Genomic DNA, 27,784 nt, shown 5'->3' with positions numbered 1-27,784 from the left:
CTCCTCCCCTATATTTCCCTCTTTATCTCTCCTCACCCCTTCCACTTCCCTCCTCTCTCCTCTCTTTCCTCTCTTCCTTCTCTCTCCCTCTTTCCCCACCTCCTCTCAGCACAGTTCAGTGTCTTTGGCAGTATCTTGGGAATTGGTCAGCACCTAGACTGTAGTAGAAGATTGGCCCCAGGTGCTTGTGGCCAAGAAAACCCCGAATTAGGCATGGGGCCACCTAGGGCGGGAGGAAGGCCTTGCTGGCACTGAAGCCGGGAGCACTGTTGAGATGGGCAGAGAGACTCACTCCATCATCTTGGGATTGGCTTGAGAGCACTGCAAAGGGGAAAGATGAGGTCATGCAGGCCTGGTGGTCTATAAAGTAGTGAGAACCCTACTGAGGTGGGAACCAATTTCTCCAAGGCAGGTTCCATAGGTTCAGGGAGAGGGCAAGAGCATGACTATCTGGTGACCTGTGTCCTGTGTCCTTGTGACTTAGAATTGCATCCTGGCCTCTGAGGGTTCAGGTGCCTTCTAGGACCCAGGATGTTTGGTCCCAGAGTCCAGTGTAGGCTACTGAGCCTAGCAGACAGGAAGTGGATCCTCAAGTTGTTTTTTTCTTTCATGTCTATTTAGAATCCATTTGAGACTTGTTTTCAACCATATGAGAAGCCCATCTTCTTCTCAGTGAAGAAATTGCACTGAGAAGATGGGCACACTGTCTCACAGTTACTTAGATTTTGTTCCCCACTTCTTGCCATCTCAGTGACCTCTTCTAGTCTAAATTCTGAATCTAGTATGAGGAATCTTGAATCCAGAAGTTTAGGCCTGACTTGTAGAACACCCCCTTGCCTGGTTCTCTCTGCTGCTCAGCTGTCTGAGCACTTGCAGGCTCTACCCTATTTTCCTGCTTCCCCACAACACATACATACACACACGCACACAACACACGAACATATATACACACATGTGAACATTTCTGAGTTGAAGGCACAGGGACCTTACTGAAAAGTACCAAACAGGTACTTGTCCTTGGTCCCCAGAGGACAATTGTTGAGGGGCTCAGCCAACTGAACTGTGATCCCACAGGTCACAGAATGTTTATAGAGAGTGAGGCTCATGTGAGATTGAGGACATACATGATAGAGGGATGGAGTCGATATTTGTTGGGTTCCGAGAGCCACTGTGTAGGGCTAGAGAGAAAGGGCAGATTTTCACCTTCCCTGGGGACTCTCTTCTAGCCACTTCCCTGGTGAGGGCTCAGGCTCACTTCAGGGGCTCTTTACTGACCCAAAGAGTCTTTGTTTCCCCCAAGGCCTTCTACTGTGGATGAGCTAGTGACCTGGGTGCCAGTGCTCTGTCCCTGTCCAGGGAATTGACTAATAAAGGTTCCACCATCGTTCTCCCCTGCCTCTTCCCTGCCCTAAAATTCCACTCACGTGTTCTTTGAAAAGAAACCTGTGCAGCTCTGATTTGGGGTGTCAGGGGTGTGTCAGTATTTATTCTGTAGACCCTAGGGTCAACCCAGCAGGCCTGGTCGGGGAATGCAAGCTGAGTAGGGCCTAGCTACTGTCTTCCCAGGGCTACTGTCCTCCCTGAGAGCTCTAGCAGGTAGGGATTCCCACCTCAGCATTGAGTTCTGGGTGGGACCAGCCCCCTGGAACGTAGGTTATTTCCCATTCCAACCCCTTCCTGGAAGTTCTTGGTTTCCCAGGTTAGAAATGGGGCTGGGATCATGCTGGTGACAGCCAGAAACTGTTTCTGCAGTCCTGTGGGCTGTCCCCAGCACCTAGAAAAGCTCCACAGCATCTCTTGCTGTGCTGGAAGCTGAGGTTCCCACAGGTACTTTTGAAGGAAGTGGTCACACTAGCAGGCTGTGGAGATGTGATGTCTTCCCCGAGGTCATTCTGTCCCAGGGCAACTTGATCTTGACTGAGACGCCATCTCTGATGCTGCTGATCCTCTCTTGGGAGGTACAGTGAGGGAATATGGAGAGTGGTTTTGGTGAAAAGAGGAATCACAGACTAATAGATTTCCTTTTTTTCAAACTATTTCCTCCTTTTAAACCCTCTGCTGCAAAGGGTTTTGGGGGCTCCTAGGGTTTTTGTTTGTTTACTTTTTTACCCTGATTCCCTGTCCAAAGGAAAAGAATTTATTTCTATGCCTCTGATTTCCTGGATGGCTCAGAAAGTGCCCTTCCCACCTCACTCCTGGCCCTGGGGTGGATGCTGAATACATATTTGCAACATTAACTCACTTTTACAGAAAGGGAAACCAAAGCCGAATTATCAGTGAGGTCTCGGGCCTTAGTGGAAGATGATGCTAGGAGTCAGAATCCAGCCAGCCCCACATTTGACCCATTCGCAACCAGGAAGTGATAGGCAGAAAGATGGAGGAAAAAGACACGAGGAACAAAGCTCCGTTTTCTTTACCCAACTGCTGTTATTCACAGAGCTGCTTCTTCAAGCAGAAAACTGGAGGGAAAGCAGAAAACAAGGAAGGGAAAGAGAAAGGCTTTAGAAATTGGGGAAACATGGCCCCAAATCTATGGAAGCCTCATGTGATACTCTGGGCCCGTCTGCATCAACACTAAACACCTACAGACAGACTCTGACTCACATGCCAAGTGACCATTCTTGAAGATTTCTCTCTGGGACTTCGATTGCCTGCACGCCAGACTGAATCTACAATTTCTTTTCTTTTTTTTGGGAGGGGGGGTTAATTTCTAATCTGTTTTTGAGGTGTGGGGTTTATAAGGGATGAATCAAATGAATGTAATAAAAAAGGAAAAACAAAAAAAATGCCTTTTCTCAGGGCCAGTGAGTTGCAAATAATTTTTAAAAGAAAAGCCTATAATTGCATCATCTCAATAAATTTTTTATAGAAAAAAAATAAGGTCTCAAATCTCTTTAATCCCAGGGAGGCCCGTGCAATCAATATGGTGTACATTCATGTATGATAAGTATGCACACAGCTTCCCATGACAGAAAACCCCAGTTACCACACATGCTACAGATGACCTTCAGACAAGTGGCTCCAGAAAAGGCCCAGCAAACAGCTAAATTCCAAGAGGGTGGGGAAATCGCCAGAAAAAGACTAATTTGAGATAGGTCCTGTGCTATGCCAAAGGCTTTCAAGTCCCTAAAGACGAAAGTCATACCAAGAATAGGGGTCAGAGAGATAGCACAGAGGGTAAAGTACTTATGACCAGGTTATAATCCTATAACCACATAAGGAGTGATCCCTGAATACCGCCAGGTGTGGCCTAAAAACAAGTGATACCAAGAATAGGTAGGACCAGGGGCAGAGTGATGGTATAGCAGATACAGTATTGCCTTGCACACATCTGACCCTGGTTCAGTCTCCAGCACCTCAGAGTCCCCTGAGCCCTTCAAGGAGTAAGTTATGTGTGCTCCCCCAATAAAAGGGAATAGATAGAACCTTAGGTCCTCCCAGCAAAGAGGTGCTAAATTGTATTTGAGGCCATGGGTCTGAGCACAGGGGCTGAGCAGAGCCTCAGAACCTCCACAGGATTAGAAAGACCCAAAGAAACAATCAGTTAGGAGCCAGCCCCTACTCTGAGGTGTGAAACTGCCCAGCAAACAAAATCAATCAACAAGGAGTTATTATAATTTCTATATCAAGACTGCAGTCAGCCAGAACTGTCTACCTGCCCTCAGAGGGAAGCAGAGACACAGCAAGTGAAACAAAGTGCATTGCTTAGTAGCAACTTGGATACTTGGATATAGGTTGGGGAAATGCATTCTCTTTCATGACCATGAATATCTGAAATTGGGCCCTAGCTTCTCATCAGAGTACATTATCAAAAATAAGGATCTGGATGTTTCTGTCAGGTTCAAAATACTGCACAAGCTCTCATTTCTGTAACCCAGCACAAGCATTTTTGGGGAATTAGAAAAGCAATGTGTTCATTCCTACCCCTGCTCAATCCAAAATTTAGGCTGAGATGTTCAGCCATGTTTGAACAAACCATTCAGGTGATTATGATCCATGCCAACATTTGAGAGCCACTATGACCAGACATCAGACTATGAGAAAGTAGATCCTTTAAAAAAAAAAAAAGAGAGAGAGAGAATAACTGGCTAAAATTTTGCATTAATAATCATACAATGGGGCTGGAATGATAGTATTGTGGGTAGGGAGGGCACTTGCACGTAAACCAGCCCAGATTTGATCCCCAGCATCTCATATGAATGAGATCATCCCTTGAGCCCTGCCAGGAGTGATTCCTGAACTCCAAGCTAGGCATAAGCCCTGGGTAATATTGGTTGTGGTCCAAAGCAAATAATAATCATACAGCAATGGAGCATTTTTCACATACTAGACAAACTATAGAATGAGGCAAAATGGACATACAATCACCAAACCCTTTAAGCAATTGCTATAAAGATGAAAACTTTGGGGGGGGGTCATACCTGGCTGAGCTCAGGGGTTACTCCTGGCTCTGCACTCAGAAATCACTCCAGGCAGCACAGGGAACCAACCATATGGGATGCCGATATTGGAAACACCATCAGTCCTGGATCTGCTGCATGCAAGGCAAATGCCTTATCGTGCTATCTCTCTGGCCCAAGATGAAAACTCGTAACAGATAACCTGCCCTTTCAAATGAGGGTCCAGTCACTGGTCAACCACACTGGCCCTGTATAAACAGCAAAAGAGTACCTACTGACTGGCCTTGGCTATGCTACCTGGAACATTAGGTGAAGCCTGATGTCTGCTTAGTCTTAGCAGGGGACCTCTATAGGCCTAGACTCAATATGGAGCTGCTTGAAAATCACCTGGGGATCTTGGATGAGGGAGTATAGATTTGAATCCAGCCTCTTTCACGAGTCCCGAAACGACACTGGATCTGACACAAAAACAAAAATTTTTAAAGTAGAATAAAAAAGGCCAGAGACATTTTTGGGAGGGACCAGAGCAATATCACAGTGGGTGTTTGCCTTGCATGTGACCAACCCAGGTTCAATCACAAGCATCCCATATAGTTCCCCAAGCCTTCCTGAGTGCAAAGCCAGGAATAATCCCTGAGCTTCATCAGATGTGGCCCAAAAAGAAAAAAAAGAGGCTGAGATTCTGATGCCAATGCAAAGCAGAAACCAACTGTGATCCTGCTCTGGGTGCAATCTGTTCCTTCTTCGGGTCAGTAACCAGAGTAAACACCGTCACCAAAATTCTCTTCTCTGAGTGGAGGGACCACTGTTCCTAGACAGAACCCTGAAAGAGGGGCTCAGAACCAGGTGGTCAAAGCCACCTGCTTTGCCAGAGGAAACATGATCTTCCTTGAGTCACTTCTCCCTGAGCCTGTAAGAAGCACAGACCTGAGCGAACGATTCCATCTGGATGCTAACGATTCCATCACTGACCATTCAAAAGACAGCTCAGAGCTTCCTTCCAAAATACTCTTTGGGAATGGTCAAAGGAGCCAGCCAGACTCATAGTGCCATGACCCATGCAGTGCCAAAAGCAGACAGCCTGTAGCATGCCTCCCCCCAACTTGGTCATACTTTTTATTTATTTATTTTAACTTATTAGGTTTGGAGCAAACTAGGAGGTGCTCAGCTCTTACTCCTTACTCTGCACCAAGGAATCACTCCTTGTGGGCCCAGGGGACCACATGAGATGCCGTGAATCAAGCCCGATCAGCCATGTGCAAGGCAAGTGCCCGACCCACTGTATTATCTCTCGCCCAGTCACTCTGACCCAGTCCTGCAAGATTAAAAGGACATCTCTTCACCTACAAAACACCCTTATTGCTTCAGGTCTCTGACTTGGAGCCTGCTTTTACAACACTGTTCAGGTGTGTGTCTAGCAAGTAGCAAATGTTGGATTCAGTTTTCTGGTCCATCCTACCTTTGTCCTTTGATTGGTAAATTCAAAACATTGACACTGAGATCACTGATATGGAGGGAATTATTACTGTCATTTTGTGACAAGCTTTGTCTTGCCTTTTAAAAAAATTCCCTGAGTGCTTCTTGCAAAACTGGTGCTAAGTTAACAAGTTCTTTTCATTTGTTTGTTTGGCTTTGGTTTTGGGGGGTCATCCCAGCAGGGCTTACTCCTGGCTCTATACTTAGGAATCACTCCTGGCAGGCTTGGTGTAGTATATAGGGGGAAGCCCCCTATCTGCTGTACTATCTCTCTGGCCCCAGGGCTGTGAAGTTCTTAAATTGCTGCTTGCCTGTGAAATTTTATATCATTCTTTCAGATCACAATGATAATCTAGAAAGATAAAACATTCTTGGTGAGGCATTCAGTTTTTTTTTTTTAGCGATAATCTCTCCTGAGGCCAAGAACAATTCTGTGTCTCTGCAAGCAGCTTCAGGGTCTCTGAGTCTAAACACAAACACACACACACACACACGCAGGGTCTCTGAGTCTAAACACAAACACACACACACACACACACACACACACACACACACACACACACACACACACACACACACACACACACACACACACACACACACACACACACACACACACACACACACACACACTAGCTGCTCCAGACTCCCATGTCTCTGGTAGCCCCCTCTCCACGCCATTCAGAGCGCCCCCTGCTGGCGTTCCTGTGACATTTTCCAGTCCCCTTCATACACCCATAATCTGCCCACATCTGCAGACACTAAACTGATGTTGTTACTGTTGTTGTTGTTTACAAAGATGACCATTTTTATTACCCACTTTAATGACTTAATAATTTCCTAAAATTTTTACTTTTAGCAAATTATTTAACTATTTTTACATTTTATTATAACGCCATGACTTACCAAGTTGTCCACAGTACATTCATTTCAGGCATTAAATGTTCAAACACCAATCCCACCACCAGTGTGACCTTCCCTTCACCAGTGTCTCCAATTTCCCACCCACCATCATAGTGTGACCCCTTGTTGACACAAACAAATTTACTTTATATTTCTTGTTACAACACAAAGGCAAATGGAATAATCTGAACTGAGATCAACAGGGTCAATTTGAAATCATTGTTCTATTTCTCCATGGTGTCTAAGTATTTACCCGGTTGTGATTGGTGCTGGTTGACTCTTTTGCTACTTTTTAGGCTCACTATGCTTGTTAATTTTCCATGTACCTTTCCATCAGATTTCCTGTGATACTGCTGGACTGACACTACTATAAAATTTTGAGGTATTACATGGTTCAGACTTTTTAGATCAAAAGCAAATTTGGCGGCTTGGCAGTTTGTTTGAGTTTCTTGTTTGCTTTTGTTTAGGGGCTACTCCTGGCTTAGCACTTGGGAATCACTATTGTCAGGCTCCAGGGACCATGTGGAATGCTGGAGATTAAACCTGGGTCAGTCGCATGGAAGACAAGTACCACACTCTCCACCCCCATGGCTTGGCAGTTTGATAAGATTAAGTTGGGGAGCTGAGCTATTTCTGTTGGAGGGTTTAGGATGTGGTATGAGCTGCTAATGTTCATGTAGAAGGAGAAATCTGTGCCCTTATCCACCCCAATTCTGAGAATGCCACAGAGATATCAACATGGACCAAACTACCTGGGAAGAATCGGCATCAGTTATTTTCTTTTGGAGCTTGATATAGGACTGCAGGCTCTATTCTTTTCTACAACCATCCCTTTGACCTGTGTAAGTCTGTGTCTGTCTGAATAAGTATCATGACCTTCAGTGACAAAAAAATTTTAGTTATGGCCCAAAAACACCATCCATATAGGAAAAGTGACAAATCGAACTTGGTCAAAATTACATTTTTTTTTTTTACTCTTAAAAACAGCCTTAAGAGTCCCAAGAGATTGCATAATGGACTGATAATCATAGTTGGAAATGATCACTTTGGACAAGAACTGGGTGTCGAAAGTATCATGTCTGTCATAGAGGCAGAGTGGGGGTAGGGAAGGAACTAGAGACATTGGTGGTGGGAAATGTGACTGGTGAAGGAGAGAGTTTTGGAACATGGTATGACTGAAACTCATTTGTAACTCTATCTCCTGGTGATTCAATTAAAAAGTTTGTTTAAAAATTTAGAAAAACAGGGACCAGTACCATAATACAGCAGGTAAGATGCTTACCTTGTACAGGTTCATTCCCCAGCATCCCATATGATCCCTGAGTACAGAGCCTGGAGTAACTCCTTAGCATCACTGGGTGTGGGCTCCAAACAAAAATGTCTAATAAAAATGAGAAAAGTGGGGACTAGAGCTGCAGCACAGCAGGTAGGGTGCTTGCTTTGCATGTGGTCAAACCAGGTTCAATCCCTAGCACCCCATATAATTTTATAGCAATTTTTATAGTAATTTATGAGTGCATAGCCAGGAGTAAACCCTGAGCATCACAATGTACCACTCAAAAAACCAAATTCATCCTCCACAAAAAAAAAAGAATGGGAAAAGATGGACCAGAGTACAACAGGTAGGGCACTTGCCTTGCATGCAGATGACCTGATTTCATTCCCACCACATAATGGCTCCCACAGCTCTCTTAGAACAGTGCCAGAATGGGGCTGGAGCAGTGGCGCAGTGGTAGGGCATTTGCCTTGAACATGGCTGACCCAGGACAGACCTTGGTTCAATCTCCAGCATCCCATATGGTCCCTCAAGCCAGGAGTAATCCCTGAGCATCATCAGTTTGGCCCAAAATCCAAAAAAAAAAAAAAAAAAAAAAAAAAAAGAACAGTGCCAGGAGTAAATCCTGAGCACTGCTGGGTGTGGCCCTTCTCCAAAAATAGAATGGAAAAAGAGTAGGTGGAGAGAAAATTCAGAATTAAGGCATTTGCCTTGCACATGACCTACTTTTTTTATTTTTTTTTTTTTACCAATTTTATCCTCATCATCCCATGCTCCCCACCCCACCCCAAGAACCAACAGGAGTGATTCCTCAGCACAGATCCCTGAGTAAGTCCAGATCCCAGAGTAAGCACACAAGCACCTGATGTGAAGAAGGGGAAGGAGAAGGAGGAGGAAGCAGAGAAAGGATGGAAAAATAAATATGATATAGACAGGTAGACCGGAGTCAGATAGGTACAAAATAAGACATCTGTTCCATTCGTTGAACATCTCTTCACATTTTTCTCTATCTAAAACTATCTTCAGTTTCCTTTCCATTCATAGCTGCACGATTTTGGTGCTGGCATGTGCACAACACAAATGACACATCTCCGTAATAAAACCAACTGCCCTTGGGGTCCCTCTTCCTGTCATTTCTTCTGTCATCTTGGCAAGACCACTTCTCACTCACTGTTCTACAGTGTATGTTTCTCCTTCCCTTTTGTGAATTGCTAACCAAAGGCAGCCTCTTGGGAGGCAGTCTAAAGGGTTTTTTAATTAGGTAATAAATCACTCACTCTTGCATTACGTGCCTGTTTTGTCTCAGCATTTTAGTTTGTCATGCTTTAGGCAAAGCAGCATCCTTAGAAAGTGGGCGATGGGACCTGGGGGAGGGCCAGCAGGGTCAGAGGGTGACCAGCAGGGCCAGGAGCAAGACCGGTTTGGGGGTAGTTCCACATGGTGCAGGTTTTTTCCATTAAAAAATTCTACCTGGGGGCCCGGAGAGATAGCACAGCGGTGTTTGCCTTGCAAGCAGCAGATCCAGGACCAAAGGTGGTTGGTTCAAATCCCGGTGTCCATATGGTCCCCCGTGCCTGCCAGGAGCTGTTTCTGAGCAGACAGCCAGGAGTAACCCCTGAGCACCACCAGGTGTGACCCCCCCAAAAAAAAATTCTACCTGGGCTTCAATACATGACTTCTACTTTGCTGGATATATCAAGAATCCTAGACAGACACCCAAGATCAATGCTTCCAATTTTATCTTCCTTCCCATTCTAACTTCACAGGTTCAACACACCACTGGCTTGAGAACCACAGAATTGAGTGAATATGTGCAATTCAGAATGCCTGACTCCAAGTACACCCTTATTTCACCATTGTCATATGACTTTAAACAATTTGCCCAACTTCTCTGGCTCAGTTTTCTCAAATACAAATATGTGAAAATAATACTAATAGCAGCTACTAAGAAAATGGGTTGAGAGGATTGAATTCTTGCAGAGACGGGGTCTCCAAAAGATCATTCATGCTAATGGTGAACTGGTTCTATTTTTATACTTGGCTCTACCTCTACTGAGCTGCCTACTGCTGCTTTATTCAGAGCAGTCCTACTTTGATCACATTGGGATTCTCCAAAACCTTCGAGAGACCTGAGAAGCACATGGCTTGCATACTGAGACCTTGACTTTCATCCCTAGCACCAGGGGACCCAAACAGCAATCTTATCACTAGGCCTGAGCACTGGCCCATCAGTCTGAGTATCACTGGGGGTTGCCCAAATCTACCAAACACTGCTTGGAAACTCCCTCAACCCCCAAAACATGCCCAAAAAGTCTGTGTTGTTCCCTTGCAACAGTGTGAGGAAAAACCCCACCCCCAGGGGTGAGGGACAACCTGAGCCTCTCACACTTGCTGACTGATCCAGGGGTCACAGCCCACAACAGCCTATATGGGGTTGAAGGTGGGGGACTATATTTACTCGTGGCCATAAGCTCAACCTAAGGAACTACTGGCTTGACCCTCTTAGGTTTACCCAGAATATATATATATATATATATATATATATATATATATATATATATATATATTTTTTTTTTTTTTTTTTTTTTGGTTTTTGGGCCACACCCGGCAGTGCTCAGGGGTTACTCCTGGCTTCATGCTCAGAAATCGCTCCTGGCAGGCTCAGGGGACCATATGGGATGCCGGGATTCAAACCGATGACCTTCTGCATGAAAGGCAGACACCTTACCCTCCATGCTATCTCTCCGGCCCCTACCCAGAATATTTTGATCTGTTTTGTTCCAGTGCAATAGCTTTAGGAAATGTGTTGGTTTTGTTTCGTTTGAAATTGTTTTACAAGTTTCCTTGATTGGTTTTCTCTCCTTTTGAAGAAAGTCCTGGTTCAGTTCACATGTGCACAAAATAATGTCCTTCCCTGGCAGCAGAGATAGCACAAGGGTAAAGCACTGGCTTTGCATGCAACCATCATTGGTTCTATCCCTGGCACCACAGCTGTCTAAGCACTGCCAAATATGACTCCTGAGCACAGAGACAAGAGTAGTGTCTATGCACCTCTGAATGTAGACCAAAGACCCTCCTTCTCAAATAGTTCTTTGGATTCAGTTTGGGTGTTTTTTTCATTTTTTTATTTTGGAGCCACACTCATCAGTACTCAGGGTTTGCTCCTGTTAAAGTTTAGGGGGGGGGGTGCCAGTCAGCGGACCACATGCAAGGCAAGCACTCTGCCTTTGTACTCTCTCCAGGCCCTCTTTGGTTCATTTTAAAGCATATAAAGTTCAAATATGGTTTCTTGAGAGGCTTAAACTCAAAAGAGCCACATCCAGAGTCCCAAGAGTCTGGTCCAAGGAGACATGGGGTGAGATCCAGCCCTAAAACCTGCCTAACCATCTTTTAACAGTTGAACTCACCTCTGGATTAGGAAAATGAAAACTGCATAACCAGTTTGAGAATATCCCCCTTTATCTTCATCTAAAATAAGAAGAAAAATGGCATACTGGGACCCAGGCCTAATAATCACCTCTCAAGCAATTCACTTAAGGTTTGGGCCTTAGTTCCTCAGAGAATTATTTTCTTCAATGTACTGCTGGAAAGAGTCAATGAAAGACACAGGTATTGATCCTACTGCCCACATCTCAGCTCCTTTCCGTTCCTGCCCATCAAACCTGACCCACTGCAAACACACCACAAGCTACTCAGCACTGATTTCATCTGACTCTGATTCTCTTGAGTATCAAATGGGAACACCACCCAATGCCAACGACTCAGAGACAATAGAAGGGTTTGCAGCCCACCTAATAATGCCTTTGCCTCTCTGAGGCACCCCATGGCAAGACCTCGAGCAAATTTGAGAACCACCCCACTACCACATTGGAAGTCTAAACATCCTTCCTCCTCCAGCCTTGACCTGGGGGCAAAATCCTGCATATGCAATTTGCATCTGCTTGCAGCTGCTTAGTCAAATGTAGAGATAAATGCAAATCATCCAAATCATCCGGAGGATTGTAGAAGTTGCACGGGTGGGCCCGGAGAGATAGCACAGCAGCGTTTGCCTTGCAAGCAGCCGATCCAGGACCTAAGGTGGTTGGTTTGAATCCCGATGTCCCATATGGTCCCCCCGTGCCTGCCAGGAGCTATTTCTGAGCAGACAGCCAGGAGTAACCCCTGAGCACTGCCGGGTGTAGCCCAAAAACCAAAAAAAAAAAAAGAAAAGAAAAGAAAAGAAAAGAAAAGAAGTTGCACTGGTGAAGAGCAGTGTACATTCTATGACTGAAACCCAACTATGAACATTTCTGTAACCATGGTGCTTAAGTAAAGAAATTATTAGAGATAGACACAGAATAGTTTTACTTGTCTATGGGTTTTAAGAAAAACAAAAGACATTATTGTATTAATACCCAGAGACAACAGAGATGAGGGCTGGAAGGACTGGCTCTCGATGTGAAGCTCACGCACACATGGTGAGTGTAGTTAGAGAGATGACTACACTAACTATCATGACAATGGTAGAGAGTGAGAGTAGTAGAATGCCTGTCTGGATTGCAGGCAGAGGGTGGGGAAGGAAGGAGATAGGGGGCTTTGGCGGTGGGAAGGTTGCACTGATGAAGGGGGTGTGTGTTCTTTTTATGACTGAAATCCAACTACAATCGTGTGTAATCATGTGCTTAAATAAAGAAAAAAAAAGAAATTATTAAATTAAAAAGAAAAGCTGAATGTGGTAAACATCTTGGCAGGACTTTATCCCTAAATCCCAGAGGTTTTTTCCCCTAAAGGAAAACTTTGCTTTGGGTTTAGTTCACACAGATGTGCTCAGGGTCTTTATTTAATCAAATCTCCTTACTAGTGGAGCTCTCAGGCTCTCAGCCTTCTTCACTCTATCATCTTCCTACATGGCCCTAGTACATAGCACTGTGTCCAGGGGAAGCACCAGGTCATTTGGCTTTGACACATTTGCCCTAAGAATTGTCATTTCCAGTCCACACCCACCTCACGTCAGACATGTATTAGTGATGGAACTCATGTGAGACTGGAATTATACCATTGTAAAATCGTTATTCAATCTCATGTTTGAGATGTTGCTCTGGCCTCCCCTCCACTTTGTAATTCTGGATACCAACCTTGGGAAGGGTTCAGGCTTGCTGATGCACATTCCCTGTTGGGAAGTATCTAGGAACCTGTTTTGAGGGAGCGGGTCCAGACCAATCACAATCCTTGGGACTAGACCAGACCAGACAATTTCAAATGATTTTGAAACTTGCCTGCTCATTGTTTTCTGGACATAACAAGATGGAGATTCAGGTGCCCAGGAGTGCAGCTTCTGATGGATCAGCAACTGCTTCAAGTATGTGAGATTTACATGGATGGCCCCATGAAGAAGCATGGAAATAACACTACAGATTTGGGAACTTGGCTCTGAACCCCACAACAATGCAACCTGATTACAAACAACTACTCATCACATCTGAGTAGACACCTCCCTGGCTATAGTTCTGAGGTGTGTGTGTGTGTGTGTGTGTGTGTGTGTGTGTGTGTGTTTTAAGGTGTATCTTAGATCATGGAAGTGCCCTGGCACACTGCAGGTATCCAATAATCAGTGTGCATTAATTCAACTGGATGTTCTTTTTTTAGAAAGTGAGTGGATAGATAAATGTAGAGTTCTATGTCCCCAATTTATATTCCAATCATCAAATCTTAACTAATTCCTCTCTTCATAGCCTGTTTCTTTTTCTCTATTATTCAAGAGAATGATTTTTAAAAGAAGCCACTTAAATATAGGGGTTATCCGGGGCCGGAGAGATAGCATGGAGGTAAGGCGTTTGCCTTTCATGCAGAAGGTCATCGGTTCAAATCCCGGCGTCCCATATGGTCCCCCGTGCCTGCCAGGAGCAATTTCTGAGCATGGAGCCAGGAGTAACCCCTGAGCACTGCCGGGTGTGACCCAAAAACCAAAAAAAAAAAATATATAGGGGTTATCCCAGGTTTTTTATTTTTACCTCCAAGTGAACCAGTCTACTTTCCCATTAGAAATGTTTAAGGTGGATTTCTGAATCCCAGGTAAAATTCTTTTAGCCTGGGCTGATATAATAGTACAAGGATTAAGGCACTTGGCTTACAAGTGATCCCACACTTCTTATGAACCTCTCAGCACCAGGAGTGATTACTGAGCACACAGTCACAAGAAAGTCCTGAGTCCAGCCAGGTGTAATCAAAAAACAAAACACAAACAAAGCAAAAAGTCCTTTAGCTTCTGCAGTACTTAAAGAAAATGCTGATCGACTGAGAGGTATAAATCCTTACAACCTCCTGGGGAAAAGTCCCTGATTCTCAGGAAAGCTACCTAGAGGGAGGGTATGTCCATTGATCAATTCATACTGAAGGTGGGAGAGGCTGGATCCAAACTAACACCTTCTGATGCCTCTTTTCATGTTCTGTCATGCTATTCAGAGAGGATACTTCCAGTCATTGCCAGTCTTTGAGACTGATTTTTTTGTCTATTTGTTTGTTTTTTAATTTTGGGGCCACATCCGGCAGTTTGAAACAGAAAGTCAGATATGGTTCAAACATCAGGAAATCCAAAGAAGTAGCTTTTAGTAGAGGAGATAGGGAAGTAATTTGTATTTGTAATACTGCTATTGTAGCTCCAATTTCACCCCCTTTTAGGCAGTACTTCTATGTCAAAAAGACAATTCAAGCCATAGTAGCATTGGCTCTTCAAACTAGGAGGAATCTTAGATCATTCCACATCAATTGGCGCTCAAAAGAGTTGAGTGATAGACCAAAAGCACACAGCTCCCCAGTGACATAGCTTGCATAATTCTGTATGGTTCATTGGCTTTGGCACAAAGTATCGAGAAAACACAGTCAAGAAATCAAGGTATTAAAAAAGCTAAAAAAATTTTTTTCTTAAGAGTTATCACCCAACTGTATAAATATGAAGGCAAAAAGAGAAGAGGAAAACATTCTAGAAAGCACAGTACAGATATAAAAAGTGTCACACGCATATGGAGACAATTTGGTCTTTGGAAAAATAGAGTCCCAAAGGAGGGAAGGCACAATGTGCTGTCTCAGAAGGAAATGCAAACAAAAAAAGATTAAGTTTATGGGCGGCTTGAATAATAAAGTGCAGGCCACAAATATTTGATTTTTCACAAAGAAGCACAAGGAAGTGGTTTGTGTAAGAAAGAGGCAGTCTGGATACTTAGTGCTCTTTAAATGAAAAAGAAAGAAGAGGATGAATAAACTAGCTTATTAGGTGAAAGCCATCAATTTTGGATGTTCCAGTCAAGTGGCTTCCTGCAGGCTTCCCAGCAATTTATAAATACACAAGGACAGTTTCAGAAACCAGGCTCTAAACGAAGCCTGCTTTTCACTTTTGTTCCAGAAACTATTGGTAGATAAGTGCCTAAAGTCCTATAAATTTAAACAAAGTGAGATTAGTCTGACTAGATGTTTTTAACAAACATCATATCATTTTAGTTTGAGCAACTGAAGATTAAATGACAGCAGGAATGATGGTTACTAGATTCTTACTTCTTCGCTATTAACTCAGACACTGTAAAGTTCAAAATGTGTGTTGTGCCTAATCATCTGAAAAACATTAATACATAAACTTATGTAGGATTGATATAATATTCAATAAACCTAAAAGAAGCCAGGAAAGGAGAAACAGAGAATAACAGATGGGACAACTTGAAAACAAAAATTTGGACTCACTGAGCTACTAGATATTTCAACTAGAAGTATCATTTGAATGAATGGAAATGAACTAATTATTTGTTTAACAAATACCGATTAAGTTCTCACCATGTACTAGACTAAGCAATGGGAGCAGAAAGGTCTCTGAGCTCACACTGATCAAACAAACCAAGGCACTAAGCCACCTAGATACCTTCGTAAACTTCAAGAACATAGATGCCAGAATAGAGATGCCAGAATGGAGAATAACAGAGGAAAGAGAAAAATTACCTGAGATGGGAAATTCAGGAGGGAGGGAGTTCATGGGAAAGAGTTGTACAAAGGTGCTTCAGGAGGTAAAAGCTCTATAGTGTTTGTTTGTTTGTTTGTTTGTTTGTTTAAAAAAAGAATCCAAGAGGATGGAGCTCAGAGAAAGCACTCAAGGATTAATTTTATATTAAAAAAAATTGTTCAGGGGCCAGAGTGGTAGCACAGTTGTAGGGAGTTTGCCTTGCACACAGCTGATAGATGCAGGTTTAATCCCCCACCCCACCCCCAGCATCCCATATTGTCCCCCGAGGCTATCAGGAGAGATTTCTGAGCACAGAGTCAGGGGTAACCCCTGAGTGTCACAGGGTGTTCCCCCAACCCCCCCAAAAAACAATAAAATTTTCTACCAATCTTCAAGGAACACAAAATCTAATCAAATAAAATATATCAACATGATTTTAATTTTAAATGTTTTTAAATAAAAAACAAAATAAAGTTATTCACTAGCAAGGGGAAAATACATTTTAACCAGCTCAAAAAAGACTAGTATATTCTTGATACCAAAATTTCATAAGAAAGATCCAAAACTGGAACTTACAAAACAGCCTCAGTCATCAACTAGATATAAAAATCCCCAATGCAACAAATGATACCAATAACACTTAGATAGGTCCTGGGAGGTATTATGAAATAGCCCAAAGCTTTATACTTTGGAAACTAAACTAAAAAAAAAATCATAATCATTGCTTTTTCTACCATTGGAAAATTTGCATCTGACTAAGATGCAAACACATGTATAATGGCCAGCACTTAGGAGCTTTCAGAGTTTAGATTGCAGGGGAGAAAAGGTTCTATGCAAATTTACAAATAGGTAAAATTTGCCCTTTGAATTTAGTCTGTTTTTTTTTTTTTCTACCTTCAACACTTTAAATGGTTCTAAGAGTGTTCTGTTTGGAGAAAGACTTTGGGGTTGAGTGGACTACTTAAACTAATGTCTCTGAAACGAGTGGTAATACATAATTCTTTTTGTTGGTGAGTAAGGATGAATGAAACAACACATATTTGATGTCTCTATAGCCCCAGGAAAATATTAGGAGCACAATTTTGTTCTTTTTCTAGAAAGGTAAATTGTGTTCTAAGATTGCTGGTCTTTCTATAGCACAAGTAAGGACTATATCAAACTAAGAAACTTCTGTACTACAAAGGAAATCATGATGACCAAAATCAACAGAAGCCCCACTGATGGGAAAGAATATATACCCATCACTCATCTGATGAGGGTTGGTAGAATTTGACAAGAAATAAAAAAACAACCAAAACTTTGTCTGTGGCTTGTCTTTTATATCTCTTGACATCATATTTCACAGAGCCTAATCTTTCATTTTAACAAAGTCTAACTTCCCAATTCTTTCTTCCAGAGACTGTGCCTTTGGTGGTGCTTCTAAGAAGTTATCACCAAAACCAAGGTCATCCTCTGTTAGATTTCCTCCTGTGTCTCTAGAAATTCTTAACTGCACATTTTATATTCAGATATGTGATTAATTTTGATATAATTAAAATTTGTTGGGGTGTAGAGGGATCCAGCATACTCAGGAAGTCTGGGAACCACAGTTGACCATACATACTTGACCATGCTTCGCCTGGTGATACTGTATTGCTTAGGCCAAGGAGTGCTGAGGACTATTAAGGCTACACAGTGGCGCTCAAAGGGCTAAGTGGTGCCAGGCAGGTGTCAAACATAGAGCCCGGGGCATGCAAGGCGTGTGTGCCAGCCCTTTGAATTATCTCCCTGGCCCCAAGTTCAATTAATCCAAGCAAGTAAGGTCTTTATTATGATGCAGTTCACCTTCCCACCACCACTTCTTTTTCCTTGTAGTTTATATAGTTATTACTTTATTTAAGCATTGTGGTAACAAAATTTTCATGGCTGAGTTTTAGTTATAGAATGTACACCACCCTGCAACAGTGCACATTTCCCACCACCAGTGTCCCCAGCCAGTCTGACCCTCCTGCCTCTGGACTCTGGAGCAGGCATGTTACTTCTCTCTCTCTCTCTCTCTCTCTCTCTCTCTCTCTCTCTCTCTCTCTCTCTCTCTCTCTCTCTCTCATCTTTTTTTTTGTTTTTTTTTTGGTGCCGAAACCCGGGATCAATCTCTCTCCTTTTTTCACACTGTTTCGCATATTGTTAATGAGGTGGAACCATGCATGTCACTTTATTCACTCTCAGAACCCAGTTTTTATCCAGAGTGATCAGTTTCAGCTATCATTGTCACAGTGGACTGTTGACTACCCTAACTGCATTCCCCATTCTTTGTGGCGAACTTCCTACCTTGGGCTCATCCTCCTGATCCTCATCTCTATTATCTCTGAATATTATTACCATATTATCTTTTTTCCCTTATATTCTGCAAATAAGTTAGGTTATTCTATGTCTATCTCTCTTCCTTTGACTTATTTCACTCAGCAAAATAATCTCCATATCCATCCATGTATGAGCAAATTTCATGGCTTTATTTTTAACAACTGCGTAGTATTCCATTGCCAATATCACTTTTTTTGTTTTGTTTTTGTTTTTGTTTGTTTGGGTTTTTTTTTTTTTTGGTCACACCAGGCAGCTCTCAGGGGCTACTCCTGGCTCTATGCTCAGAAATTGCCTTGGGTAGGCTGGGGGAACCATATATGGGACGCCAAGATTCAAACCATGGTCCTCCTACATGCAAGGCAAATGCCTTACCTCCATGCTATCTCTCTGGCCCTGCCAATACCACTTCTTAAAAAATACTGTCTTTGCTCCTTTGTAAGTTCACCATATTTCTGTGAGTTATTTCTGGGCTTTCTAATCTGCTCCATTGATATACTTGTGCAGTGGGGGGTTTATTTGTTTTTGGCCAGTACCACTGGCACAATTACCAGACTCTTATCATAATTTTTTTTTTTTTTTGGTTTTTGGGCCACACCCGGCGGTGCTCAGGGATTACTCCTGGCTGTCTGCTCAGAAATAGCTCCTGGCAGGCACAGGGGACCATATGGGACACCGGGATTCGAACCAACCACCTTTGGTCCTTTTTGGTTTGCAAGGCAAACGCCGCTGTGCTATCTCTCCAGGCCCCTTATCATAATTCTTGAAGTTGGATTGTGTCAGTTATCAGCTTTATTGGCTTAGAATACTGTAGAATTTGATTAACATTTTGGGGTTTGAAAATTTACTTCTATTTTACTTATTTTTTGGCCCCTCTATTCAACTATTTATATACATTTTATTTATATATATTTAAATATGTATATATTTTTCTTGGTTTGGGGGATCTATGCTCAAGGATCACTCCTGACAGAGTTCTGAGGGACCATATATGGTGCCAGGGTTCTAACTAATCTTTGCTGTGTGCAAGGTAAGTGCCTTACCCACTATACTATTCTGGCTCTCTACATTTATACTTATTTTTTGATACTTAGAAATATTAACAGCTATCCTGAAACATACACACATTCATACATGCACATAACACAAGGACTCTACATTAAATACTATCTACTGCGGCCAGAGAGATAGCATGGAGGTAAGGCCTTTACCTTGCATTCAGAAGGTTGGTGGTTCAAATCCCAGCATCCCATATGGTCCCCTGAGCCTGCCAGGAGATATCTCTGAGAATAGAGCCAAGAGTAACCTCTGAGTGCTGCCAGGTATGACCCAAAAACCAAAAATAAAATAAAAATACTATTTACTTTGATGCTTTTTCTGCTACTTTTATCATCTCTTTGTGTTCTTTATCCTCTCAATTCTCTTCTTTCTTTCTTCTTCATACCCAACACTATCTAGTCAGTGGGGATACTCTGAAGTTTCCTGAGAATCATTGATTGACATTCAAGTTTTTTTTTTGGTTTTTTGGGCCACACCCGGTAACACTCAGGGGTTACTCCTGGCTATGCGCTCAGAAGTTGCTCCTGGCTTGGGGGACCATATGGGACACCGGGGGATCGAACCGCGGTCCGTCCAAGGCTAGCGCAAGCAAGGCAGGCGCACCTTACCTTTAGCACCGCCGGGGGATCGAACCGCGGTCCGTCCAAGGCTAGCGCGAGCAAGGCAGGCGCACCTTACCTTTAGCGCCACCGCCCGGCCCCGACATTCAAGTTTTAAGACAAATTGTCTAAGAGATGCTGAGATTTCGGAGTTTTCTTCAGAGTGAAGGATTCCCTTTCAGAAACTATCTAGCTTCCCAGGCTTGATCTGGACAGTTATAGTTTACAAAATCATTATCTCAAAGCTTGAGGCAATGCTGTGATACCACTACAATGAAAACAATTATATTTAGAAGGTAAAAATTAACAAAAAATTTTAAAAAATTAAAAAAAGAAGGTAAAAAATTATCTGTGTGTCAAAAACTCAACTTCTGGAATATCTTTTCTTTTCTCTTTCCCTGACTTTCTTACTTGCCTTCCCCTCTGAACACATAAAATGGCATCATGTATTTCATTATTAACATACCCAAATCAGCCTCTATTAGTGACACACAGCTCTTATAATCCCCAACTCAGACACATGCAGGTTCCCTTTCTCAGTTTCTTTGCATCTGGAGGTACAGAATGGTCTATGACTTGGAAAGAATTGCACAGTTCAGGGATTAGACTGCAGCTAATGAAAGTTGATAAGACTTGTTTGCCTAGGGGGTGGGGAGGCACTCATTTGTAGCCAAGCCAGCTCAATTGGTCCATTTTCCAACTCATCACTTTTCACCCTTCATCAAGAGCAGGCACCAAAAGACAGCTGAATTCACAAAGCCAGTATTGTCTATTGTGATTTAAAGGAGTGTGGGATTTGCTTTCTCTAACACAAGGGGGAAATGAAAGCTGATTCAACTAAGAAAAGGGCGGGCAGAGCCCAGGCCAAGGGCTCCTCACCTGGAGAGGGGATCTAGGGAAGACTGGGGCCTCCATTGTTCAGAGTCTGGGGAACTTGAGAACAGGGCTCTCATTGTTACATCCGCATTCAGCTATCAGAGAGGAGTGCTTCCTTTTTACCTATGTGCCAGAACTTCTGAGAATGTCATCGGACTATCCTGTCACATTCTCCAAGCTCCCTGGAGGGTTTAAGTAGCAGGAACATATGTGGGAATCTCATCCACCTTCACTCTAGTCTCACATTTTTGTCACTGAGCAAGGTTACTCAACATGGTAGCCCCAGCTGCTGAGTGTATTCGGTTTGTTAAAAGGGAACGGAAGTCTGCTTCAAATCAGGAAGCAGAAAGACAACAACAACAACAACAACAACAACAGTAACAACAAAAAGCAACAAAAGAAGCCCTTCTGAACTTCAAGTACAAGCAAGTGAAAGGGATTCTCAGGGAATTCAGCCCTTGCAAATCCCAGTAAAAAAAGAAAAATGCTGATTCCCTGCAAGAAGGGAAAGCCATCAAAAGAGGGTTTGTGGTCTTCAGCAACCTGACTGTGCCCAGAGTTCCTTTCAAGAAGGAAAAATGTGCTTCTCTTTTGCTTCCATGAACTCAGAATCAAGTGTTTTACTATTACGATCAAAAAGGAAGATGTGAGGCCAGAGAGATATTACAAGGAATTAAGGGCAGACAAAAATTCTATCCATGGCCCATTAGATATGATGATCCCCTCAGCAAACTGAGGAGTGATCACTGAGTCCAAATCTACGAGCACAGTTGGGTGTAGCCCCAAAACAAAAAATTGTACAGATTTAAGGATACTATCAGAACAAACATGAATTAAAATATATAATGTATACAAATTATCACACATATATGTATGTGTGTATATATACATAATAATATTATACATGCAGAAAGGATGTAGGATTATTTCAAAACACACTGTTGAATTTAACCTTTAATTTTGAGCAGCAATTAAGTCTAGAAATCTAGCAGTCTGGGCAATACTGGGATTCCATTTGTCAGTAAATAAAAATATGCTTTATACAACATTCTCCATTCTGAAATCACTCCCCCACCAGGGGTCTCAAACTCACAGCCCGAGGGGCGCAAACGGCCCTCCGTACAACGTTTTGTGGCCCTGCCCTAGAGGATCATTTTTTGTTTTGTTTTGTTTTAGTTGTTTGGGTCACACCCCCCCAATGTTCAAGGCTTACTACTGACTTTGCACTCAGGGATCACCCTGACTTTGCCTCCTGCGGCCCGCAGGTAATTTGAGTTTCAGACCTCTGCTTAGTCCACTTATAAATTTGATAGCTCTATTACTGCCTACATAAGATATCTATTTCTTACTAGCCACTTCTCTATACTAGTTAGAGTATGTCCCATCTGATCAATAAGTTTAAAATTTAGAGACCTCGAATCTTAATTTTATTTTCAAAATAAACATTTATATAAAGAAGGCATCAGTCAAAAACTTACACTATGGACAGATACTTCCTTGAGAACATTACATATTGAATATGCATACATATCTAAGGTAATATTTCTTTCTCTGCTAACACATAAGTAAGACTGTCAACTCTATTTCTGTTTCTGCTTAATGCTTTTCTTATTTGTATTCACTATAAAAGAAAAATTAAATCATAACATTTGCTTCTGGGGAACACAAAGGAAGTTACTAAAATTATAATTAAGAAATAGGGGCCAGGAGATAGTACAGGGTTTAGGATATATGCCTAGATGGTACCCAATCCAGATTCAATCCCCAGCACCACATGGTTCCCCCAAGTACCACCAGGGGAACCTAGAGGACTTCAAGCACTGTTGGCGTGATCACAGATGACCTTGGCACAGTAGGCCCAAGCATTACATCCTCAGGACATCTTCAGGTGCTGTCATTGAACCACTGACCTGGTTGGCTAAGAATTGCTGGTGCTACCCACAACATCCCAAATAGCACTTGGGAGGGAGGAAGGAAGGAAATCTAATTTCTAGTAGAAACAAATAATAGTATACCAAAGAAAAACTTTTAAAGTTATGGATAAAATTTACAAAATGTTACTAATCACACACACACACACACACACACACACACACACACAAATGAAATATTACATGTTCTTAGTCAGGATGACTCAAATTAGACAAGATTTTCCTAAACTCATCTAATAGGTCAACAAAAATTTTTTAGACAAAGGGATTCTTGGAGAATAAATATATAATATATGTCAGAATAATTTTGAGAGGGAAATAGAGAAGTTTATCCTACCAAATTTTAGCTAGGTAAAAACAGTATGGTGCTGATTAATCAATATGAAAGACTAGGGAAAAATACAAAATTAACTCAGATTCATAAAGTAATTTTTAATGTGCCAAACACTGTCAATTTGCTACTCTTTGGGGAAGATGCCATGCCCAACTTCCCCACTTTTTTCCCAGATACATAAAGCCCAATTCTACTCTGAGTGGTAATAGGCTCAGCCCCCACAGATTAATGATGATGGCACCCTGGCCCCTATGCTTTTCAGCTTCCTTACAACTTTGATGTCTATAGGTTTTGGTCAATGATACTTAAGTAGAAATTTTCTGGAGATATCTAGATTCTCAGTAAAAATAGTACCTCATCTGATACTAGGAGAACTGGTACCTCATCTCCTTAGAAAGCCTAATAATCTAGAACTCATTTTTGGGTGACAAGAGGAAGGCTGACAGAATAAACAATGCCCCTGGCATTGCTGGACAGATGAACCAGCACAGATAAATTAACATTTATCCCTTAGTATCTCACTGTGAGAAAAAGAGAAATTACTTGCTTGAGCCACTGTGTTTAGATTTTTGGTTTCTTGGAGTTCTAGGAGATGCCAAAAATGTCAGAAAAAAATCAGAAACCTTAAAGAAAAGACTGAGATATGAAATTAATTTTAGAAGCATTTTACCAAAACAATGCCAAAAATCATTTTAAATATAAAAAGACATTTCAATTGTCATCACAGTCAACGTTTTAATTTTTTTTTCGGGCCACACTCATTTGATGCTCAGGGGTTACTCCTGGCTAAGCACTCAGAAATTGCCCCTAGCTTGGGGGGACCATATGGGATGCCAGGGGATCGAACCATGGTCCTTCCTTGGCTAGCGCTTGCAAGGTAGACACCTTAACTCTAGTGCCACCTCGCCGGCCCCAGATTTAATATTTTTGATACATAAAGAACTTAATAGAGGGCTGGAGAGATAACATGGAGGTAAGGCATTTGCCTTGAATGCAGAAGGATGGTGGTTCAAATCTCAGCATCCCATATGGTCCCCCTAACCTGCCAGAGCGATTTGAGCATAGAGCCAGGAGTAACCCCTGAGTGCTGCCGGGTGTGACCCCCCCAAAAAAGAACTTAACAGAAAATAAAAACACACATATGTAGAAAATGAATATAGTAAAAAGGAAAGAAAAAAGAAAGAAAAAAGAAAGAAAGAAAGAAAGAAAGAAAGAAAGAAAAAGAAAAAAAAAAAGAAAGAAAGAAAAGAAAGAAAGAAAGAAAGAAAGAAAGAAAGAAAGAAAGAAAGAAAAAAGAAAGAAAGGAAGAAAGAAGGAAGAAGGAAGGAGAGGGAGGGAGGGAGGAGGAGGAGAGGGAGGGGGGAGAGGAAGGAAGGAAGGAAGGAAGGAAAAGGAAGGAAGGAAGGAAGGAAGAAGGAAAAGAAGAAGGAAGGAAGGAAGGAAGGAAAAGGAAGGAAGGAAAGGAAGGAAAAGAAGAAGGAAGGGAAGGAAGGAAGGAAGAAGGAAAGGAAGGAAAGGAAGGAAGAAGGAAGGAAGGAGGAAGAAGAAGAAGGAAGAAAGAAAGAAAGAAAGAAAGAAAGAAAGAAAGAAAGAAAGAAAGAAAAAAGAAAGAAAGAAAGAAAGAAAGAGAGAAAGAAAGAAAGAAAGAAAGAAAAAGAAGAAAGAAAGAAAAGGGACAGGGAAGAAGAAGAAAAAAAGAAGAGGAAAGGAAGAGGAGAAAAGAAAAAAGGGAAATAATGGGCTGAGACAGCAGGTTAGGTACTTGCTGTGTTTGTAGCTAACCTTGGCCTGATCTCCAGTAATCCCCTGAGCACCAAAAGGAGTAATCTCTGAGCACAGATCTGGGAATAAGCTCTGAACACCTTAGGGTTATGACCCAAAACCCACAAAAATAAATTAAAATGATCACTAATCATATTTCCTTATAAAAACAAAACTTTCTTAACATATACTTCTTACTAATTTGGCAGAGATTTAAACAAAGTTTGACAACACACTATTTTTGAGAAAATAGATTGTCTTTGACATTTCTATTAGAGAAAACCAGAATAACCTCTATGAAGAGCAACTTATCAAATGCCAGGGAAATTGTGAATGCCAACCCATGATTTTTATCAGTTTTTAAAAGAAATGAAAAGATTGAAAAGAATTCATATGACTATTTGCATAGAACTAGCTATTTACATGATGAAAGACGTCTAAAATAGTATGCACCTAGGAAAAAGAATGCAGACTCTCTCTATGGATAGTTGAATATTATTATTAGTAGTAGTAGTAGTAGTAGTAGTAGTAGTAGTAGTAGTAGTAGTTATTTTTGTTTGTTTTTGGGTCACACCTGGCAGCGCTCAGGAGTTACTCTTGGCTCAACGCTCAGAAATCGCTCCTGACAGGCTCAGGGGACCATATGGAATGCCCGGATTCAAACCACCAACCTTCTACATGCAAGGCAAACGCACTACCTCCATGCTATCTCTCTGGCCCCGGATAGTTGAATAATTTTCAAGCTAAATAAAAATATAGAATTTGAGGCCAGAGCGATTGCACATGCCTTGCATGTGGACAACCCAGAACAAACCCTGGTTTGATCCCTGGCATCCCATTTGGTCCCCTGAGCCTGCCAGTAGTGATGTCTGAGCACAGAGCCAGGAGTAACCCCTGAGCATTCCCGGGTGTGGCCCAAAAACAAACAAAAAAAGTATGAAATAGCGTGGTGGCGCTAGAGGTAAGGTGTCTGCCTTGCCAGTGCTAGCCTAGGATGGACCGAGGTTCGATCCCCCGGTGTCCCATATGTTCCCCCAAGCCAGGAGCAACTTCTGGGCGCATAGCCAGGAGTAACCCCTGAGCGTCACCGGGTGTGGTCCGAAAACCAAAAAAAAAAAAAAAAAGTATGAAATAAACACAATGTTTTCTTAAAATGATTAAAAAGGAGTCTACAAGAGCTGATGGGTGTCCCCATATCTTTAATTGCATATCTCCACCAAAAAGACCACATCCATTGGATCAGGCTCACAGATTCTATGAGTCAGGAATTTGGCCTGTGCCTAGGCAAGCTGGGGCAGAAGGGATCTATTTGATCACTAAATGTCTGGAATTCAAGCTATGAGGAACTGACCATACATGACCCAGTGGTTGAGGTAAGCTTCTCAAGGCTTATTCCATCCTGTCTAGCTCCTGAACTGAGCCACTAACATTTCACCAGTGTATTCACTCGTGACCTCTGCAAAGGATTGGATGTCTCATTCATTACAGAGACTTAGAACAGTCAAACCTGCAAGAAGTTCTCAGGGCTCTAGGGGGCACATATTCAAAGTTGATGTGACATAATTTGATACTAGTCTCAGAGATGGCACAGTCCAAGCACTGTGCTCTGCAGGTAAAAGGAGGCTGGAGCCTGCTCACATCCAAGGAAAAGAGAACACAGTTAACCAAGGCCTACCATCCCTTCACATGGTGATCTTTAGTGAGCACTGTTTGGTGGAGGTTTCAATGTCCCTCTTTATTGCTTGTTATTTCCTTTCCTCTAAGTCAGTTAGAGCTGTGTGGGTAGCGAAATTGTGCTGTAGGAAAAAGCAGTGCTCTCTTAAGGTTCAATTCTGCTGTGCCTCACTGCCTAAATGAGTCTGAAATGATGTCAGATTCCAAAATGTAACTATATGCATTGTCACAGCTGCTCTGTGCCCAAGGCTGCCTCCACTTCCAGGCACACAGTTAAGGAGTCCCATAAAAGGACTCCTTAGTCATCTCCAGGAACACTCACTTTGCAGAACTGTATTCACAGAGTAATATGGCTTGTATGGACCTTCTGCAGCTGGGGTGGGAGGTGGAACTCTATGGGACACATCAGGAGTTTCTATAAAGACTCAGGCTAAAGCCATCCAGGGCCAGACCTAGATTCCTGCTTTTTTGGTGGAACTTTCCTCCCTCTGTCTCTAACTTGCCTTTTATCTTCCTTCCCACCCCTGGACCTTTGGTGCACCAACTTATTTTTTTTCTCCAGCTTCCTCTTTGTGCCATTCTCAGATCCCTAGGACTAGTCCCAAAACTCATTGTGAATACAGTATGAGATGGGCAAAGAAGTGCTTCTGTATCCATTTGGTTTGGGCATCATTATATTATTAACACTTTATGCCATCATTGATCTTACAATTATCTACTACATCCTAATAACCTGCATTTTTACTCTGGTGAAAACACATCTCTTGACAGTCTCTTTCCAGTGAACTCCATTCACACGGTCATATCACCAAGAGCTATATCAAGAATAATTTCATTTGCCAAAACAAAATTTTTGTCCAACTCAACATTGAATTCCACGCCCAGCTCTGAATACTCCCACTTTTTTTTTTAATTTAAGCACCAGGGTGAGTTTCAGTCATACAATGCACACCACCCTTCATCAGTGCACATTTCCCACCACCAATGTCCCCAATTTTCCCCCTTCCTGCCTCTGGGGGGAAGATATATTTTTACTTCAAATTATCTGCAAACTTGAACAGACCTAATATTTTCTATAAGTGGCATCATCCAGGAATTGTCTTGTTTCTGTGCCTGCTTAGTTTTACTGAGCCATGTATCATCCCATATGTATCATGTCTTCCCATCCATCCTTGTAAGCTGTGTTAGAATTTCT

General features: G+C 42.3%; 1 protein-coding gene across 1 annotated transcript in view; it reads left to right on the top strand.

Moving 5' to 3' along the window:
* The window catches only part of BORCS5 (BLOC-1 related complex subunit 5), a 714,757-nt gene that overhangs the window by 256,195 nt on the left and 430,778 nt on the right, over positions 1-27,784 (top strand). The gene's annotated exons all lie outside the window — the stretch shown is intronic.

The sequence above is a fragment of the Suncus etruscus genome, chromosome 11 (assembly GCF_024139225.1).
Source record: "Suncus etruscus isolate mSunEtr1 chromosome 11, mSunEtr1.pri.cur, whole genome shotgun sequence".
In the NCBI taxonomy this organism is placed as follows: Eukaryota; Metazoa; Chordata; class Mammalia; order Eulipotyphla; family Soricidae; genus Suncus; species Suncus etruscus.
The sequence above is the reverse complement of the archived record's forward strand: the minus strand, read 5'-3'. Positions and strand labels throughout refer to the sequence as shown.